At 39.0% G+C, this 9,111-nt stretch overlaps 1 pseudogene; it reads left to right on the top strand.

The window, feature by feature from the left end:
- Positions 1-7,576: 7,576 nt before the first annotated feature.
- On the top strand, positions 7,577-8,100 carry LOC133069541 (BCL2/adenovirus E1B 19 kDa protein-interacting protein 3-like; annotated as a pseudogene).
- Positions 8,101-9,111: the final 1,011 nt, after the last annotated feature.

Raw genomic sequence — 9,111 nt, 5'->3', positions numbered from 1 at the left:
CAAGACACATTTTAAACCATGTTCAACAAACCAGATACATTTACGTTATTTTCCAGTTAAGGATAATGTTTACAATCTAAGACAACTCAAAATGTAAATTGAAATACTTCACATTCTATGAAAACCATTTTAAAGAACTTAATAATAAAAGATAAATTGCCAGCATCACATGGTCTGTGACATGCGCAGTGATTTCTCCTCTCCCTACTTCTCCACCTTTACCTCAAGTCTCCGGTCAGCCTCTGCCTCCTTCTTCTTACCAGGGGCCACAGAATCAAGTCTTCAGAGGGCTGACAGCTCAGCTGACTGCGTGCCCTCAGCTGATCCCTCCTTCCTGACTTCTAAGTCTCCCCCTGAACTCACCTGCAGCTGCAGAAGACAGTTCTGGGTGTGCTGATACCATTCTACTCTAAACGCTGCATCGCCCTCCTCTTCATGAGAGCTGATTCCAGCCCCTACTCTAAACGCTGCATCCCCCTCCTCTTCATGAGAGCTGATTCCAGCCCCTACTCTAAACGCTGCATCCCCCTCCTCTTCATGAGAGCTGATTCCAGCCCCACAAGAGCTTGCTGACTAAAGGCTTCAAAATAAAACCTTCAACTTATATGTGCAGTGGTGAAAGTGGATGAATAAACACCCATCTCTCCATTTTCCCCCGGAATGATGCAGAAATATGTTCTACATGTCTTTTCAGAGGATCACCAATAGGATTGAGCCCCCAATTCCCCAAATGAAACCCACTTGTTAACACACACCTCATTTGCACTTTTTTCTTTCTGTTTCTTTTTCAGCACTTTTTCATTTGTGCTTCCTGGGATCATTTCTCAAGTAAAATACCTGTTCCCACATCCTTCTTCCCGGGTGTGCTTAACTTAAGTGGAAAGTACTGAGCTGATCTGCAGGGCCTATGACCAATATAAAAACATTGATTTCCTTTGAATAAACCAAGGCAGCGGCAGGCGGCGCGAGGGACATCCAGAGGTATAGATAGGTCCTGTGATTAAGCTTTCTGAAACAGAATTACTAGGTGTTCCCTGCATAAATTTATCTCAGCCTTCTCCGTCTGCTTTCAAGCTATTTTCTAAATGAAATGCCCTTCCCCAGCTCCTTCGCTTGGACAATTTCTTAGTTTCAAGAAGCAGCTCAGATATTCTGTTTGAGAAACCCACAGTCAAGCTTCTGCCATAGCAAGAGGCATGGATCTCACGCAGAAGCTGGACACGTGACACGCAGGTGATCTGGGCAGCCCCTCCTCCCACACTGCAGTGAGCTCTCAGAGAACAGGGCCCAGACTTCACTCCTCCTCCAGACAGCAGCACAGTGCCCCGTGTATAATAATAAATACATAAACACCTTTTTCAAAAACACTTAGAAGATGGCAGGCAATGTTTTAAGTGCTTTATGCATATTAACCCATTTAATCCTCAAGACAACCTCTTGAAGTACATGCTACTATTATCATCATTTATAAAATGAGCAAACTGAAGCAGAGTAAGGCAAAGTGACCTGGAAGGTAACACAGCTTGTAATGCATGAGCCCAGGACGGATTGAAACTATACTATGTTCTTTTCAACTATCCATCATTGCTTCTTTAGAGTTAAATATCAAACAGTCACATCTAACCACTAGAAAACATGATTTGTTATTTACTAATCCATGCTCTTGTCTAAATCTAGCTTTCAAAAGAACTTAAAAGTCTGTCTCAAACAGTAACATTTACAAAAGCAACAGCAATAAAATATTCCCATCACAGCATTCCTAAATATCATATGATTTCTAACTTACCAATGTAGATTTCCTTATGTGCCAGAAATTTACTTTAAAAATTTATTTAATACCTCATGGAAAAATAATATGTTCAGGCTAGGTATCACCATTTTTTTATAGATCAATACTCTTAAGAAAAGATTCAACGGTTATTTATAAAACTTGAATGATAAATGATCAATTCTTAATACACTGTTTAGCTATGTAAATAAAACCAAAATACTTTGTGCAGGCTCCTACTTACACAGGCTGTTAATGACAGTGGACTCAGTAAATTTCAGAGAACCAGCCTCAAGTGACTCTGCAAGTCATGTTTCACACTGTGTGTATCCTGTTTCCTGTCAACAGTGGCTATAATGGGCACATAAACTAAAATTTATGCCCCATTTAACCTGTAAATGTTCTGTGTCCTTAGCCCTTAGCAATGGAAATATGCCAATGTCTTTTACTTCTTTTACTGGAATATAATCCCTCCTCTCCATCAGATTTGAGACAATTTTAACTATCACGGAATTGTAAATTGTTAATGTCATTTCTGCATTGCTGGGCTCCTGATAATCTTAAATCTGGATCAAGAGTTATTTTAGAGTAAATTTATACCACAGTTATCTGTACAGAAAAGTTTGCAGTAAACATCCAACATATATTCCATTAATAACAAGTTTAAACACATCATCAAAGTAAACCTGAGGAACTATTTAAAAATTTAGGAGTCCTTAACCAAATCTCAAGTGAGAGATAAAACTTCTAAAAACATTATCTAGTAAAATGAATGAGACAAGGTGAAAAGATTTGTTAGCCAAACTATATAATTTTAAATTGACTTTTTCAATTTACTAAGCTTTTTCAATTTACAATTTTCCACAATATCATTTAAGCAATTATTTTAGGTGCATGCTTTATTTTCCACATTATTCTGTTTTAATACTATCAGTAAGCCAGTAGGAAATTTTTTAAATTTAATTATTGTTTAAAATTTTACTTATTTTTCTAGTAAATATTCTAGTACATAGTATTTATGTATCTCATCAAATGTTTTCTTTTTATATTTCTAAAAGTTTTTTCAAATTATCGTTCCATAAAACACAGTGATCTCTCAAGCACAGACAACCACTCAGTGAAACAATGTACTTCAGGTTTTAGGTAGAGAATTTAATATTATTAGAAAGCCTATAATATATTCTTCACTTGTATGAAACTGGGGTTTATCATAAATAAGCATCTTGTTTCTTAAAGTCTTAAATCAGAAGTAAAATTTGAATATGCATCTGGCTCAAGAGTTTTTAGAATTTGTTCTGAGAGACGGTGGGTTAAATTATCAAGTAGTATTTAATAAGCATATCTTAATTCTGTAAATTAAATGGTTTTAAATTACATATTTTATACTAGGTAACTACTAGAGATAGGGATGAAAAATCAATTTATTTGCACATTTCTATTTCAGAATTTCCAACACTTTTTCTTTGTAGATTCCAGGTTCTTAACTTTTTTTAATTATCAAAAGTGACAAAAGTGAAGCAACTATATTCTGCAGTACTCTAAAATACCTGAATTAAAATTTTTGCTCTTGATGAAGACTAAAAAGACAGATTTGAGAGGTTTTTGACTTTTAGTAAGCAGCTTGCTATCTGGGTTTAACCAGATTTCTGAAGTGCAGAATTATTATAAGGGGCCTGTGAACAGTGTAAGGGGCTTCCCTGGTGGCTCAGATGGTAAAGAATCTGCCTGAAATGCAGATTCCCTGGGTCAGAAAGATCCCCTGGAGAAAGGCATGTCCACCCACTCCAGCATTCTTGCCTGGAGAATTCCATGGACAGAGGAGCCTGGTGGGCTACAATCCATGGGGTCACAAAGAGTCAGACACAATTGAGTGACTAACACTTTGGGCTTCCCAGGTGGCACTAGTGGTAAAGAACCAGCCTGCCAATGCAGGAGACATATGAGACACAGGTTCAGTACCTGGGTCGGGAAGATCCTCTGGAGGAAGGTGTGGCAACCCACTCCAGTATTTTTGCCTGGAGAATCCCATGGACAGGGAGCGTGGTGGGCTAGAGTCCATAGGGTCACAAAGAGTTAGACACAAGTGAAGCAACTTAGTACACATGCACGAACAGTGTATATAAAATAAATACATAGAATATCGCACACATATATGTTCCATTGTCAGTAAAATATCTGTGTGTCATAATGAATAATGTGCATACTTATCTTAAAGCATTAGTAAAACCATAATAGACTTTGTTATGGTATTTCTCAATTCACAACTGCTGAAAGTATCACAACTGCCTTAGTGTAAAATTATACTGATATCACAAGAAAAAAAAAAAAACTTTGTGTTCAAAATACTTGGAAAACATTGGAAGGTTTGCTACTAATGGGAAAAGTATTTATACTTCCAATTTCACAGTATTTATCATTCAGTTTGACTGGGACTTAGAAAATAGTATATCATTATATTGAAAGAACCACCTTTTTACCAGAAGTAAGAAGGTGAAAGACATGAATGGATTGTGGAGTCCAAAGAATTTTCCTTTCCAAATTTACATTTTTATTAGAGATCTGAACTCTAAAATTTAGGTTATCAGTTGGAGAGACCACAGAAGAAAACTGTTTGAACAATTAAATATATGTGGACTCAAATAACGTTCATCTTTAAAATTAAATATTTTCATAAAACCAAACTCTCAACTATCAGAAAGATTCAATTTTACCCTTATTCTGTTTCCTGGTTTTTAGTTGTAATGAATATATGTGTGGTTAGCAGAATAATGGCCTTTCAAAGATATCCAGGCCCTGTTCTCCAGAACTTGTGATTATATTATACATAGCAAAGAGGAATTATAGCAGAAGGAATTAAAATTACAAAGCAACTGACTTAAAATAGGGAGATTAATATGGATTATCCAGGTGGAACCAATGTAATCACAAGCTCCCTTAAACATGGAAGATGGAAACAGAAACATCAGCATTAAAGTGATGCCAAAACAAAAGGGTGGCAGAGGATGAGATGGTTAGATAGCATCACTGACCCAACGGACATCAACATGAGCAAACTTCAGTGTGGGTAGTGAAGAACAGCAAAGCCTACCATGCTGCAGTCCATAGAGTCACAAACAGTCAGACACAACTTAGCAACTTAGCGACTACAAAGTGGTGCCATGGGAGAAAAATGCAGCCAGACATTGCAGGCTTTGGAGGAGGTCATGAGCAGCTTCTTGAAGCTGGAAAAAGCAGGAAAATGAATTTACTTCTAGAGCTTCCAGAAAGAAACATGACCCTGTTGACTAATTTTAGCCTAGTGAGACACATCTTGGACTTCCAACCTCCAGAACCATAAGATAATAAATTTGTGTTGTTTTAAGCCACTAGGTCTGTGGTAATTTGGTACAGAATCAACAGGAAACTGAGTTTGCTAAGGCATATGCACATGGAAAATATGTGAATTTTCATGAACACAAAAAGAATTCAAGTGAAATAACAATGAATTAGGTTAACCCTTTCCCAATATAACTGTTGAAGCAAAATGACTTTTGCTGTGGAGCTAAACATGATATAATGGGAAGGGATTCCTGCTTTTCCTCAGAAAAGAACACTTGTGCCAGTAGGAATGAGGCAGAAATCTCGACCGGCACATCAAGCTGACAAACAGTGGTGAGCAAAGCACCGGACCAAGAGGGTTCAATCCAGGCACTTAGGGACCACATGGTCTCTAACCTGCTCATCACTCTATTGACTCTGCAGAGGTGGGCAGAACAACTAATGAGACCACACGATTCATGGGCAAGTGTGAGTAACCCATAGGAGATCTGGGGACTCTAGGTGAAGAAATTCCTGGGAGGGTGGAGTAAAGTTAGAAAGGAAATGAACAATTTATTCTGGAAAAAGCTGTGTAAGCTCTAAGCAACTAAAATTCTGCTATCAAAAAGATCCAGCCATGGATATAGAAAATGAACTTATGGTTACCAGGGTATAAGCAGTGAAGGTATAAACTGGAAGACTGGAACGAACATATACACATTACTATACATAAAATAGGTAACTTGTAAGAAAGCGATGTATAGCACAGGAAACTCTATTCAATACTCTGTAATGGACAAAGAACCTAAGAAAAGAGTGGATATATAGACGTACTACTGATCCACTTTGCTGTACACCTGAAACTAACACAATATTGGAAATCAACTATGCTCCAATAATTTTTAAGATTAAAAAAAAAAAAAATCCACAGACTCAAGGTTAGAAACAGCCAGTCATTTGACCTATATTTGAATTTGTCCCTCAATGGATTAATCAACAAGAAAAAACACAAAAGAACCCCCCTGTTTTGCAAAAAAGAAAGAGCCAGCTCAGAGGGAGGTGAGTAAGTCACTCTGACAGAGCCTCTCAAGATGACATGGTAACTTAAATCCCAGGTCCAATAGCCATTTTGTCGGGAGCCCAAGTCTGACAGTACAGTCCCAGTCACTTGGGCTCTAAAAGATGGACTTCTACAATCAAACTTAAGACACTGATAATAAACCAGGAGTCTAGTTTATGTGCTCAAAAGCAGGGCACTTCCTCCCTGTGTCTTCCGTCAAGAACACATCTTTCTCAGCCTCAAGGCAAACAAGGTGCTTAAGAGCCCGTGTGTGCCTGATGCTCACAGAAAAAGTGCCAAGAGCATCACAGGGCCTCAGAGAATATTCTATCTGGTCACAAAAAAAGGCTGATGTACCATCCGTGCTCAAAAACCTAACTTTCCAGTGAGCCAAACACTAAAGTCACTTGAAATTCTATTTCTCTCAGTTTCTCGAACTTGGACAAAGTTAGAAGAAAAATGTTACATTTTGATATTTAAATCATGTTTATGAACTTCACATGAACCATACTGAAACACATTATGAAAAAGTGGTTTAAAATACAAGATACATAATTTACATGTTATACGGAGTTTTATTTCTGTCCTAAGGATAAAACCTAGTCACCAAGAATTTAAGGGTCTCCTGCTTTCATTAGGAACCCAAGAAGCAATATCTTAACTAATTATTGACGCAGGGATTTTTCCACAAACTAACACCCGTGGCCAGTGATTTGTTATGTAGGTGATATTGAAATGTCTCTAGTCAATAATGTTTGGGTAACAAAAGACGTATATACTAATACGTCTCTGGTCAATAAAGTGTTAAGCTGGGTTTCTCAAAACACTGTGTTTCTCTTTCTCTCTCCCACCACCCTCCCCCATACAAAGGTATTTTGTTTTTTATGAGTTTTCTTCAATTTTTCGACAAGCACTACACATACCTCATTTCAGCATCTATGTTCTAGTATTTAACAAAATAAATCAAGCCAACCACCTTTTTTTGACCAATGCTCAGGAAATACGGGTATGAACGCTGCCGGGTTCAACGAGCACAGTAAAACTATGACCAAAGAAGGCGTTCATTGAGGCTGTTTCTCATTTCTTTCACACATTTCCTAAAAATGAGGTATTTATCTGGAAGGAAACTCGGAGTCAAAGGTAAACATCAGTGTGTTCACGAAAGACCACAGAGGAAATGTAAACACATCACCCAAACAGCGGCTGTCCCTACCTCTCGAAAAAAAGCATTCGTGTGTGTTGTCTTCAGCCTCGGCGCCCAGAGCTCCCACTCCCACCACAGAGCATGCACTGACCACCCAACCCCCTACCCACCCCCCTACCCCCGCCCCCCCCACGACGTCGACCCGGAAGTACACTGACCCCACGTCGACATGGACGTACACTGACCCCACGTCGACCGGGATGCCGAACCCGACTCCTGGGCTCCACGTCTCAGAGTGAGGCCTACCATGCTGCACAAGGAGAGCCTGTGGGGCTTTGCGAGGGGATTACATGTCAGCAATAGTGGGGACACCTCTGTGTTCCAGACTCGGTTTCTGTTTCTAATGGCGACGTGGAGGAAATACCGCTGGATGCCCAGTGTGAATCTGGACGGAGCAGCCCCAGGAGTTCTCACTGTGACCACCCACCTCGCTCACAGACCCCCTACCTAAGATAACACCGCAGCTTCCGAAATAGGCCCACATAGTACTGACGGAAAAAAATTTAAAAAAAAAAAAAAAAAGCTCTCAGTCAGAGGAAGATTATATGGAGAGAAGAAAAGGCGTAGAAAGAATCTTGAAGAAAAAACTCACACCTGGTACGGGATTGGTCAAGTTGGCCGGAAAACATCCCTTCCCCACTCTGCCCAGTTCCTTTTCAGACACCCGCAGTGCACAACCCCACTCGACAGGAGGAGCACGGTGTTTTCTCTGCAGTTTCTAAAAGTTTTTCTCCTGTGTTTTCTCTGTCTCTTGTGCTGGCAGTGACGTAGGGGATCTCTCCCTGAAGGCTCCTGACCACAGCTACCAGCACCTTTTGATAAAAGAACTGGAATCTGGCTTTTTCAGTTAGGGCAATTTATATTGGGATTTGCAATGCAGCTTACCGAAGAAGCTACCATCTTGGTCCTTGGGTGGCTGCACCATTTGTGTCTTTTTTTTTTTTTTTTTTTCTTGGTAAATGCTGCATTCCTAATTCAGTCAAATAAAAGTAAGAAATACAAAGAAAGAGTGGTGTGAGTGAATATGGACCATGCGGAGTTGGGAGGGAATTTCATTACAAAAACAGTAAAACACTCCAGGACTCAGCATGAAATGTTCATGAAAGTAAAAACAAAATTATGTGGAAATTTCCAACAGAGATGCCTACAACTATAATATATACTTAATCATTACTGGCCTCCCTGATTTAGCCACTCACCTATAGAAAATAGAAACCATGTGAATTAGAAACACCAACTTTTGTGAGTTGAGATTTTCAATAAAATAATAAAATATATTAAAAAAATCAAGATTTTAAGTCTCTGAATTTATTGTCAGTCCCATATATATTCCCATAATGTGAACACATACTTGTCTTGTTTACCCAGTTCTTCACTCTAAAAACCTTGCTGACAACCTGTTCATTACCAATGCAGAACATGCCAAGATGGTGCAATGTGGTCCCTGTTCACCAAAAGCTTTTCTTCTACATAGGAGAAAGTCACATGCAACTTCTCATACAAGGAGACAATAGGATATTCTAATTCAAGTTTTTCCAATGTCCTTGTTTTGGTCTTCTCCCTTGACTTCGGACTTCCTTAAGTATCCCTGTTCATAGAGTCTGTATTTTAGTTCTTTCAGTTATAATGCACTTTCATTCTACCCAAGCCGGGAGCTGTGTTGGTGTGGTGGTAAGCGGAGGAGGGGACATTCTGTGATCTTCTAAATAAGTCTCAATCATTTGATGTGCCTGTGTCTTGGAGGTTGGACCTTCACAAGTGTTTTTCCAGTGTTCTTTGCAT

Source organism: Dama dama, chromosome 14 (assembly GCF_033118175.1).
Source record: "Dama dama isolate Ldn47 chromosome 14, ASM3311817v1, whole genome shotgun sequence".
In the NCBI taxonomy this organism is placed as follows: Eukaryota; Metazoa; Chordata; class Mammalia; order Artiodactyla; family Cervidae; genus Dama; species Dama dama.
This window is presented reverse-complemented; position numbering and strand designations above follow the sequence as displayed.